Source organism: Papaver somniferum, unplaced genomic scaffold (genome assembly GCF_003573695.1).
Source record: "Papaver somniferum cultivar HN1 unplaced genomic scaffold, ASM357369v1 unplaced-scaffold_10, whole genome shotgun sequence".
In the NCBI taxonomy this organism is placed as follows: Eukaryota; Viridiplantae; Streptophyta; class Magnoliopsida; order Ranunculales; family Papaveraceae; genus Papaver; species Papaver somniferum.
This window is the reverse complement of record NW_020618825.1, coordinates 6,860,904-6,873,085: the sequence shown is the minus strand read 5'-3', so window position 1 is coordinate 6,873,085 and position 12,182 is coordinate 6,860,904. Positions and strand designations below refer to the sequence as shown.

Below are 12,182 nucleotides of genomic sequence, written 5' to 3'. Positions count from 1 at the left end.
AAAAATCATTCAAGTCCGAGAGTTTTCAATCTGAAGTGTGAGTTCTCTCTTCTATCACTAAACTAGACTCACAAATTCACCTAAATTTCTAATCTAAGATCACAACATTAATATTCTGACGCAGCAACTAAATAACGCAATTGAGTTCAAAATCTAAAGAAGTTCAACATAATACCTGCTCTACAAAAATAAAATAAAATAAAATAAATAACATTGTTTAGGGGCACTTGAATATTTGTGACTGATTCTAGGCATCTCTATGTTGGCTTTTCTTTGGTTCTTCCTTTTTGGGTACTTCTTTCTTTGGTTCTTCTTTCTTCTTTTCTGGTTCTCTTGCTGGCCCAACTAAAACCAATTCTGCATTACAATGTTTCCTCAGTTTGATTACAATATCTACAGGATCAATATCTCCGGTTATTGTCAGTTTCTTCCATGCTTCTTTCGTATCCCATGATATTGAATCAACCCCTGTGAAACTCGAAACAGATTTCATGGCCTTTAGTTTGTGTTTCTCATCAGTGATATCCATCTTCACTACCATCATTTTCTGTTATTACAAATAAAAAACACAATTAAAATTGGAGTACTGATGATCTTAACAGCAGAAAAAACTGAATATCAAACAAATATCGGCGGATTCAAATTCGAATGAATGAATGATAAGTTAGTTTCTATCAGAGTACATCCAACAACTAAAAAAAAAAATCGAAGATATAAATCAAACAAACCATGGATCTTACATTCATTATTCTATTGAGTTAATTTAACCGATGGTAAACAAAATTGTCAGTAGTGGTTGATGCAGGGTGATAAAAGGGAGAAACTAGTTGTATTTTATATTAATAGAAGATTGATTCGAACTACATTATTAATTTATTTTAAGAAAACTCCAAGCAAAATTCGAAATTTGCTATATTTAGGAAATTTTCCCTTTTATTTGTTAGCAAATTCCGGGTGCAGATCCCATGTCCCCTTCCTCCATGTGCCCTCGTGTCCCACTAGTTAGATTTTGACACGTGGCTTCATTTTTTTCCATAATTCAATTATCCTATTTACGGTTAAAGATAATTATGAAAACATAAAAGCATATATACTGTTACCTTTTTTATCTCCCGAACCAAAAATCCAAGCTTGAGGTTCCGAATGAATAACAAAGTTTTTGTATCAAAAAAAAATTTCATTAAAGGGAAACACATCTAATAGGTTAATGATCATCCAATAGTGAGGATGCAATTACAACAGGTATTTTACTGAACTTAGTTATATCATTTTCAAGTCCTTATCGCTGAAATCCTATGTTAGCACTTTAATTTATATGATTAAATTGTAAAACCAAAACTATTAAAAGGAGCTTAAAGTTTATATATTTTTTGATTTTGTAGGGTTTACACAACGGAGCTGAAAGTTTATATATTAAGAGAAGAAGAATGAGAGATGTAGATTTTTGGTTCGGGAGATAAAAAAGGTAACAGTATATATGCTTTTATGTTTTCATAATTATCTTTAACCGTAAATAGGATAATTGAATTATGGAAAAAAAAAGGAAGCCACGTGTCAAAATCTAACTAGTGGGACACGAGGGCACATGTAGGAAGGGGACATGGGATCTGCACCCGCAAATTCCTCCTGGAATATATGCTTAAAAAGGAATATTACATGAGGGTCCAGAAATGGTAAACTGGGGAGACAAATATATACACTGCGGTCGGATCAATACTACTGTTAAAGAAAAATTCTTAATTTTGAAAACTCCTAAACTAACTGATCAGATCGACTCACTAAATATTTGCCCTTAATTTAAGCATATATTCATTCCGTTTCTTTTTAATATGCTGATTTTGTTTTTAGAGAAATTTAAAGAAATTAAGAGAACTAATCATTAAAAATGGTCCTCATGACACTTGTCAATAAAAGAAATGAAATGGTCTCTATGATACTTGTGATCAAAAGAAATAAAGTGAAATGGTCCACATGACACTTGTCATTAAAAGAAGTTAACAGAAAAGTGGTCCCAGAAAATTAAAATAATATTTGACTTTCCCAACTAGAAAACCAGATTATTTTTTGAAACATTTATTTATATAAACCAGCCTATTAAAAAGTAACAAAGGGAATAAAATATATATAAGTAAACAATTGGATTTGTAGTTATCGAATATTACTGATATAACCTAAACTTTCTTAATCTACCCAAAATTAGGAAAGGAAATACCTTGATAACCAAATTATAGCTCTAAATTTTGGTTTACCAGAAACTAGGGAGGACAGTTTCATTTCAAGCGTGGATCCGCCACTGATGAGGGAGTTTCCAGACCGACTGAATATTTAGGTGCTGAGATTTCATAGCATGCATATGCTGAGATTTCATGGCATGCATATGATGACAGGACGGGAAGAAGATTCACATAGGTATGATTAATCAACAAATTGGACAACCAAAATTGAGTTTTGGTCAAAACATACCAAACAAGAAAAAAAGCCTGACGATAGATGCTGGAGGACTTAACCATTGCGACCGCAGGTCCGCAGGGAAGTCACTATGAGCCTATAACTAAACCTCCGGTCATAGATGTCAAGCATACTTCTAGGTTAATAGTTACGAAAAAATGTTTTTATTCTCGTATAATAGTAGCAAGTTAAGCCACATAGTACTCAAAAACTCAAACACGTTGATTAAAAAAAAAACTCAAACACAAAAATTTGATATAATAGGTAAATTGGCATCAGCAATAAAAGCTGCCTGTTTGTACCGATCAAAAATGTTGACAACATTGCTAGCTCTAGATTTGCACATTTTAGGTCTGCAAAGTGTAGTGACTGCTAGGCCTACTCCGAAATCAATAGCCTAAACCGTTATTTCTCCAATAAGTATTAGGGCTTTCATTAGCGCAAGGGCGGCAGTAGCAGTAGTGTCTTTTTCGGTTCTTTGTTCTTCTCATTTGGTTCTCTTTTCTTCCTTGGTTCTTCTGCTGGACCAACTAGTTGTAATTCTGCATGAGAATGCTTTCTTAATTTGGTTACAATATCAACAGGATCAATATTTACAGTTATTTTCAGTTTCTTATGTGCTTCTTGTTAGAAAAAACGGTTTTGTTATACCAAATTTGCATGAACTATGTTTTGATCTCTAGACCTATTGCCCACTAGTTGTTTTTTCATTTGAATAGATAAAACAATAGTCCCATATAGACTAAAATCTAAAGAGTTTTAGACTTAAATACCATAGAATTGGCTAAAAGGGCATGGCCCTTGGGTCAACACACTTTTGTGTGAGAAAGGAAGACCTAGACTAGGGCAAGGTTGCCTTTCCCGTACGCGCGGTTCTTCGCATAGAAGCACGCACGCCGCCGCCCGGTTGGGTGTGGGTTCATTAGATCCTATCTTTTTGCTGAAACTTTTGGTACGTGTTTTCCACACATGTAGAAGAATTTTTTTTGTCTGTACGTGTTTTGTCCAGACTTCTTTGTTTGTAAGTGTTTGTTTTGGCTTCTTTGTCTGTACGTGTTTTGTCCTGGCTCTTTTGGCTGTATGTATTTGGCTTGGCAGAAACACTCTGCTCTATGCCTGACAAAGCAGCATTTCTTGCACTGTTTTTAACCAGACATTACCAGTATTTCTGTCATAAGCATGGGTTTTCCTTCTTGTTTGTAACGATACAAACACTATATGAGACAGTAGTTTTAAGCTCAGAAAAAACACAACACAGAGAAATATCTCTTCTATTCTCCCCCTGTTTTCTGTAAACATCTCTTATCCTGTTTTAAGTTTTGCCAAGCTCTAAGGGTACCCTCATTGTATGCTACATTGAGGGGTACTAACTGTAGTTGTATCCTGGAGGCGACTCGCCAACTGCTGTAGCATCTCAGAGGAGTGGCAGGCGATATTTCCTTTAGGACAGCGTATCGTATACGTGCCTCTACATTTTCTGTGCATCTCCAGCAACATCAGCAACATTGGTTTGAGCTAAGTATCTTCTCATCAGTTACATATTATTTTTATTCAACAATCTAAAGGCAATATCCTCTTTGCTATATTTTTTGTAACAACATGGGAAAGAGTACTGTATACAAACCCCCAAAGTTTAGTGGCAAAGACTTTAAACGATGGCAGTCCAAAATGTTATTCTTCTTAAAAGACAAAAGGCTAGATGAAGTTGCCTTAGAAAGACCCTCAAGAAGGATTCATGACCGTGGTTATGAAGATAGACTGGATAGGTGGACTAGGAAGAATTACATGTGCAAAAACCACATTCTTAAATGTCTGGATGACTCCTTGTACGACTTTTATAATGCAAAGGAGAATTTTACTGCTTTTGATTTATGGGAAGCCCTAGAAGAAAAATATCTTGCAGAGGCTACTGGAAGCAAGAAGTTCTTGGTGGCTAGGTTCCTGGAATATAAGATGACTGATGAAAATCCTGTTGTAGAACAATTCTTCGAACTCCATCTACTTAACAACGAAATTCTTGCTGAAGGCATGAATATTGATGGATCTCTCCAAGTATCTGCAGTGATTGAAAAGCTACCACCCTCATGGAACGAGTACAAGAGGAGGCTGCGACACAAGAATCGCGAAATCACCATGGTGGAGCTGGGGAAAAAGATCCAGGTGGAGGAACTTCTGTGCTGCAAGGACAAGAGCCTGATGTTCAGCAAAGACATGTCCAACAAAGCTCATGTCCTGGACGATAATGCCGCGTAAAAGAAAAGGCACGGAGAATCCAGCAAAAATGGTAAACGAAACAAACAACGTAACTCCAAAGGTAACCATCTTAAACCAAAGGGTGGTGTCTCCAAAAACACCATCAAAGGCGACTGCTATAACTGTGGGAAAACTGGTCATATGGCCAAAGAATGTAGGGCACCTAAAAATACCAAAAATGATCCTAAACAGAAAAATAAGGCAAACATAGTAGATGATTCTGGATATTTTACTGGCATGGTGTCTGAAGTCAACCTTGTCTCTAATGTGCCCAATGTGAGAGACTGGTGGCTTGATTCTGGAGCCACCAGGCATGTCTGTAAGTTCATAAATGCTTTCTCCTCCTATAACAAAGTAGGAGACGATGAGAAATTGTTTACGGGAAACTCCTCTACCTCTAAAGTGGTAGGAAAAGGTAAGGTTGAATTGAAGCTCACTTCAGGAAAAACTCTCGCATTGAATGACGTGTATCACGTCCCGGACATATACAAGAATCTAATCTCAGAAACCATCTTACTTGGGAAAGGTTTTAAATTTGTAGCTGAGTCTAACAAAGTTGTAATCTCTAAGGGTGGTGACTTCGTAGGAAAATGATATGTCACTGAAAACATGATTAAGCTTAGTGTACTTTCTTTGAACTTGAATGATAATGCATCTTCTTCTGCTTATGTTTGTGACTCCTCACATGTTTGGCATGATAGACTAGGACATGTTAATTTCAAATCCGTTGAACGACTTGCTAAATTAGGATGCATTCCTAAAATAAACATTAACAAAGGTCATAAATGTGAAATTTGTGTTGAATCTAAATATGCAAGAAAACCCTTCAACAAAAGGGTTGAAGTAGTACAACTCCCCTAGAATTAATCCACTCGGATTTGGGAGATTTGAAATCAACACCAACTAGAGGTGGTAAAAATGGTACATCACTTTTATAGATGATCACTCAAGATATTGTCAGGTTTATCTTCTTAGAAGTAAATATGAAGCCTTAGACGCTTTCAAATTATATAAACTTGAAGTAGAAAACCAAAGAGGTGTTACTATTAAAACTCTTAGGTCAGACCGAGGCGGTGACTATGTGATACCTATAAGAGAATTCTGCAAACTTAATGGCATCATTCATGAAACTACTACACCTTCTTCACCTGAGTCGAATGGAGTAGCTGAAAGGAAAAACCGAACACTCATAGATATGGTGAACGCTATGTTAGCTAGTTCAGGGCTACCTTCGAACCTGTGGGGGGAACCAATTCTCTCTGCATGTTATATCTTGAACCGAGTTCCATTTAAGAAATCCGAAAAAACTCCATATGAGTTATGGAAAGGAAGACAACCGTCCTATGCATACTTTAAAGTGTGGGGGTGTTTGGCCAAGGTGGCCACTCCTCGTTCCAAGAAAACCAAAATAGGACCTAAAACTGTAGATTGTGTTTTCCTAGGATATCCTGAGCACACTAGTGCTTATAGGTTCATGGTAATTGGTGAGAACACCATAATGGAATCCAGAGATGCAGTGTTTTTCGAACACATTTTCCCTTTAGGGTCTGGACCTCATAAAAGGGTCCGCGATGATCTCTCAGATGTTCCTTCGACTAGTCAACCCCCGTCTCTAGATGCTGAAACCGAACCTAGAAGAAGTAAGAGGGTCAGAACCGAGAAAGGTTTCGGTCCAGATTTTGTGACTCTTACGGTAGAGTCTGAACCCCAAACCTATAAGGAAGCTATGACTTCTCCGGAAGCTCCCTTCTGGGAAGAAGCTTCAATAATGAGTGGGATTCCATTCAACAAAATGAAACTTGGGAGCTTGTAGACTTACCTCCTGGTAGTAAAACCATAGGTTGCAAGTGGGTCTTCAAAAGGAAACTTAGAACAGATGGAACTATAGAAAAACACAAAGCTAGGTTGGTAGCTAAGGGGTAGACAACAGGAAGGATTATTTCTTGATACCTATTCACCGGTCACTAGAATCACTTCTATCCGGATGCTGATTGCTATTGCTTCTATTTATGATTTGCATATACATCAGATGGATGTTAAAACTGCTTTTTTATATGGTGAATTGAATGAAGAAATTTATATGGACCAACCTGAAGGTTTTGTTGTGAAAGGTTTGAAGATAAAGTATGCAAACTGAAAAAATCTTTGTATGGTTTAAAACAAGCACCTAAACAGTGGCATGAAAAATTTAATCATGTAATGATATCTAATGGCTTCAAGGTTAATGAATCTGATAAATGTGTTTACATTAAATCTGTGGATGATTCTCATGTTATTGTGTGCCTATATGTTGATGATATGCTCATATTAGGTAGTAACCTTGATAGTATATAATACCACTAAAAGCATGCTTAACGAAAACTTTGACATGAAAGACTTAGGCCCTGCTGATGTAATCTTAGGGATGAAAATCAGAAAGATGTCTGATGGATATAGTCTTAGTCAATCTCATTATGTTGAAACTGTGCTTAAGAGATTTAATCATAAAATTAAACCTGCAACTACTCCTTATGATCCCAATTGCAAATTGAAAAAGAACAAGGGTGAGGGTATTTATCAACTTGAGTATTCTCGTGTTATTGGCAGTCTTATGTATTTAATGAACTGTACAAGACCTGATATTGCCTATACTGTGAGTAGATTAAGCAGGTACACTTGCAACCCTGGGCAGGATCACTGGAATGCTCTCTACAGAGTTCTACGGTACCTGAGAGGAACTTCAAACTATTGCTTAAGTTTTGGGAAGTATCCTGCTGTGCTAGAAGGGTATTGTGATGCTAACTGGATATCAGACTCAGATGAGTGCAAATCCACTAGTGGGTACATCTTCACACTTGGTGGTGCGTCTGTGTCATGGAAGTCTACCAAACAGACATGTATAGCTCGATCCACCATGGAGTCTGAGTTTATAGCCTTGGAGAAAGCTGGAGAGGAAGCTGAATGGATACGAGGTTTCCTGGGTGGAATTCCACTCTGGCCCAAGCCTGTGTCTTCGATCGCAATCCACTGTGACAGTCAAGCTGCTATTGGATGCGCAAAGAATAGTGTATACAACGGAAAGTCTATACATCTTCGAAGAAGACACAAGACAGTGAAACAACTACTCTCTACTGGCATCATCTCTATAGACTTTGTAAGGTCTAAAGAGAATATTGCAGATCCTTTGACGAAAGGGTTATCTAGAGAGGTAGTTAGATCCACATCGAAGGGGATGGACTCAAGCTCATAGAATAAATCGCCATGAAGGACACTCAACCTTGTGAATGGAGCTCCAAGATCAAGGTTCAATGAGATAACTAATTTTTGGTGATGACGAGAGAGCACTATCTTTGTCCCTCCCTATGGTGTAACCGTATGATAGTGCTGCCTGCATGTTTTAGGATGATCTGTCAAGATCTTAATGAGTTCCATGGCTTTGCTTAAAGCGGAGTGTGGCAGGACACTCTTAATGGACTCACCTATGTGGATGTTGGAAGTGGGGCCGCTTCCTATGAGAATTTGAGCTTTTTCTCTAGAGACATTCATTAAGTCCGGGATTTAGCCCACGCCAAAACGGGCACAACGGCAAGAGCTTGGCAGCTTTCTTTTTCTTTGAGACATCAAAGTGTGGTTGTTATTTCTGAATTGCACTCACTGTTGACGGTTCAAGACATTGTGTTCACCGTAACAATAAGCAGTTCCGGTAACCTCTCACTAAGTTAAGGTTCAATCTCTGGGACACCTTAGCCTAATATTGATGTATTATGTTTTCTCGTATTTCGTCGATATGTTTTATCATTCATGTGGGGGATTGTTAGAAAAAACGGTTTGGTTATACCAAATTTGCATGGACTATGTTTTGATCTCTAGACCTATTGCCCACTAGTTGTTTTTTCATTTGAATAGATAAAACAATAGTCCCACATAGACTAAAATCTAAAGAGTTTTAGACTTAAATACCATAGAATTGGCTAAAAGGGCATGCCCTTGGGTCAACACACTTTTGTGTGAGGGGGGAAGACCTAGACTAGGGAAAGGTTGCCTTTCCCGTACGCGCGGTGCTTCGCACAGAAGCACGCACGCCGTCCGGTCGGGACGGGCCGGGCCGGGCTCGGGTTCGGGTGTGGGTGTGGGTGTGAGTGTGGGTTCATTAGATCCTATCTTTTTGCTGAAACTTTTGGTACGTGTTTTCCACACATGTAGAAGAATCTTTTTTGTCTGTACGTGTTTTGTCCTGACTTCTTTGTTTGTAAGTGCTTGTTTTGGCTTCTTTGTTAGTATGTGTTTTGTCCTGGCTCTTTTGGCTGTATGTATTTGACTTGGCAGAAACACTCTGCTCTATGCCTGACAAAGCAGCATTTCTTGCACTGTTTTTAACCAGACATTACCAGTATTTCTGTCATAAGCATGGGTTTTAAGCTCAGAAAAAAAACACAACACAGAGAAACATCTCTTTTATTCTCCCCCTGTTTTCTGTAAACATCTCTTATCCTGTTTTAAGTTTTGCCAAGCTCTAAGGATACCCTCATTGTATGCTACATTGAGGGGTACTAACTGTAGTTGTATTCTGAAGGCGACTCGCCAACTGCTGTAGCATCTCAGAGGAGTGGCAGGCGATATTTCCTTTAGGATAGCGTATCGTATACGTGCCTCTACATTTTCTGTGCATCTCCAGCAACATTGGTTTGAGCTAAGTATCTTCTCATCAGTTACATATTATTTTTATTCAACACTTCTTTCATATCCCATGATATTGAATCAACCCCTGTGAAACCCTAAACAGATTCCATGGCCTTCAGTTTGTATTTCTCATCGATATCAATCTTCACTACCATTATTTTCTGTTATTACAAAAAAAAAAAAAAAAAAAAAAAAAAAACATATTTAGATTCACATTAAAATGGAAATACTGATGATCTCGTTAACATGTGAATTAACGAATAAGCGAACAGTTACTATCTTTCTTTATTAATTACCTTCATTGTTTTCCTAGGTTTTTTTTATTGATTATGGTCTTGTTGCACACGGAATATATTAAAGGAACGTATAGCCTTAAACCCTTAAACTTTAGACAACTGCATTCCATATAACTCAGCATGTTAGGTTTCTAGCTGGGTTTCCATTTTTGTTTTTTATCCTGTTCCTAAAGTTATGATACTTGGAATCCAAGTCATTTCTTGAAAACTCTCCCTGTAACCGGGGTATTCCCAGCCCAGCAACCCCGTTTACTCTGACACTCAGCCTCCGACCAACCTCTCAACCGCTTCAACAACCTGAATTTAACACTTACCTTCGCAATCCTGTCTCCTGCCTCTTCCGCATAACGGTTAGCGAAACTCATAGACCTGTTATCGCACTCTTGGATCCCAACTAACTTTTTTTTTTTGATCGGTAAATTAAATATATTAAAGAAAGGAAAAGGCTCACAAAAAGTGAACACAAGTATTACAGGAACCGACCAAAAAAGGAAGGAAGAAGACAACAAGCCATATTAATTTTTGCATTTCCTCTACGACGTATCTTCCTGCACCCTTTCTTCCATCCAAAAGAAACTTTGCGTAAGTACTTGAAATATCTTTTTCTTTTTCTCCCCATGGGTTTCCAATGTCATCCCCAACAGCGTGTGTGATGACATGCCTGGCAGAAAAAGAAGTAGAGTACGAACTTGTCAATGTTGACCTTTCCAAAGGAGAACACAAGTTCCCAGCTTATCTCGCCAAAAATGTATGTTTTGTTAGCCGTTATAACTCGCACTGAAACATGATTTAGCTGCGACCGTGCCTTAATGTTGTCCATCGGCACCGGTTTAATTCCATGTAAACAGTCACCCGATACTTGGTCGAAACTTGTTTTTACATGTTCTTTTTCTAATTTCTCAAGTTTTTTTTTGTTTTTCTTTTTGTTACTTGGTTTACAGCCATTTGGTCAGATACCAGTTTTGGAAGATGGATCTGTCACACTTTTTGGTGAGTTTTTAGATTCACTAGCTATCGTCTAAAACATATACTATATAACCAGGTGCATGCTTATACATTCTTTGTATATACTCCAAAAGAATAATGCATGAACCTTAAATTTTTTATAGGAATACTCAAGATCCGATTTACTCATATCAATCAAACTTAAATTTGAGCAGAATCTCGTGCACTTACCCGATACATAGCCCATAAGTACGAATCGGATGCAGATTTATCTAGAAATGGAAACAACGAAGCCTCAGCAATGGTTGGGGTATGGTTAGAAGTGGAATCCAAACAGTTCAACCCTGTTATGAACGCTATCATCTTCGAACAGTTAATAAAGCCATTATTTTATCACCAAACTCCTGATCAATCAGTAATTGATGAAAACCTCGCGAAACTGGTTCCGGTGCTTGATGTTTATGACACTAGGTTGAGCTATTCGAAGTACTTGGTGTTAAGATATGGTCGTGATATCATATATCTTGACATTATTGTGTTGTTATTTGGTTGTAATTGCATATATATTCTTGATGTATATATCCTAGATATTATTAGGTGTATATTTTATTTGCCATATCTAGTTATGTAAAGTTGGATATATCAGGCCATTGCCTATCAATGAAATACAGAGAATTATTCTCACGTCTACATTAGAATCTCTATGCTCATGTTTATCATGGCATCAGAGCTAGGAAAGATCTGAGAACCAGTTTCCGCTACAATACAACCCAGAGAAAATACAACCCAAAGAAAACATAGTAATCATGTCAAGAGAAGATTGTCAACCTATCACTGTTCATTTTGATGGAACCAACTACAATCACTGGTCAATATCATGAGGAGTTTTCTTAAATGAAAGAGTATGTGGAAGTATGTTGATGGTACAGAAAAAGCCCCTACAACAAGCAGTTCTAATGAGAAAGAAAAAGAAGTACAAACAAAGGATCCAAAAGAAGAATGGGAGATTAACAATAACATGATTCTCACTTTGATTGTAAATACGGTTATTCCTTCGATAAGCATGCAACTCTCTAGTTTTGAGGTAGCCAAAGATGCATGGGATTTTCTTTCAAAAAGGTACACTCAAGTCAACTTTGCTCAGAGATATAAACTTAAACAAGATATTAGATCTATGAAGCAATCACATGATCAGACTGTTTCTGTTTTTCATTCTGAGATGTCTATAGTCTGGAATCAATTAGCACTTATGGAACCAAAATGGACTATAGAACTGTGGCAAAAATATAGAGAGGAAACATGTTTAGTTCAACTTCTAATGGCTTTACGTGATGAGTTTGAGTCTGTTAGAGCATCTATTCTTCATTGATCACCTCTTCCAACTGTGGAAGCTGCTTTGTCTGAACTTATTGCAGAAGAAACGAGAAAAAGGATCACACCAGAGATATTAGGAGTGTTTGTTGTGCCTACACGCTCAAGTTCAAATAACTTTTCAAGAAATTCAAGTGCTTCAGTGCAACGTGATGTCTCTCAAGTACAGTGTCACCATTGCAAGAATTTTGGGCACTTTGCAAGGAATTG

At 37.5% G+C, this 12,182-nt stretch overlaps 1 long non-coding RNA gene across 1 annotated transcript; it reads left to right on the top strand.

Moving 5' to 3' along the window:
* The first annotated feature begins 10,279 nt into the window (after window positions 1-10,279).
* On the top strand, window positions 10,280-10,846 carry LOC113326750. Its single transcript, XR_003348523.1, has 3 exons — window positions 10,280-10,404; window positions 10,598-10,646; window positions 10,817-10,846. It is a non-coding gene; the product is annotated as an uncharacterized LOC113326750 (long non-coding RNA).
* Window positions 10,847-12,182: the final 1,336 nt, after the last annotated feature.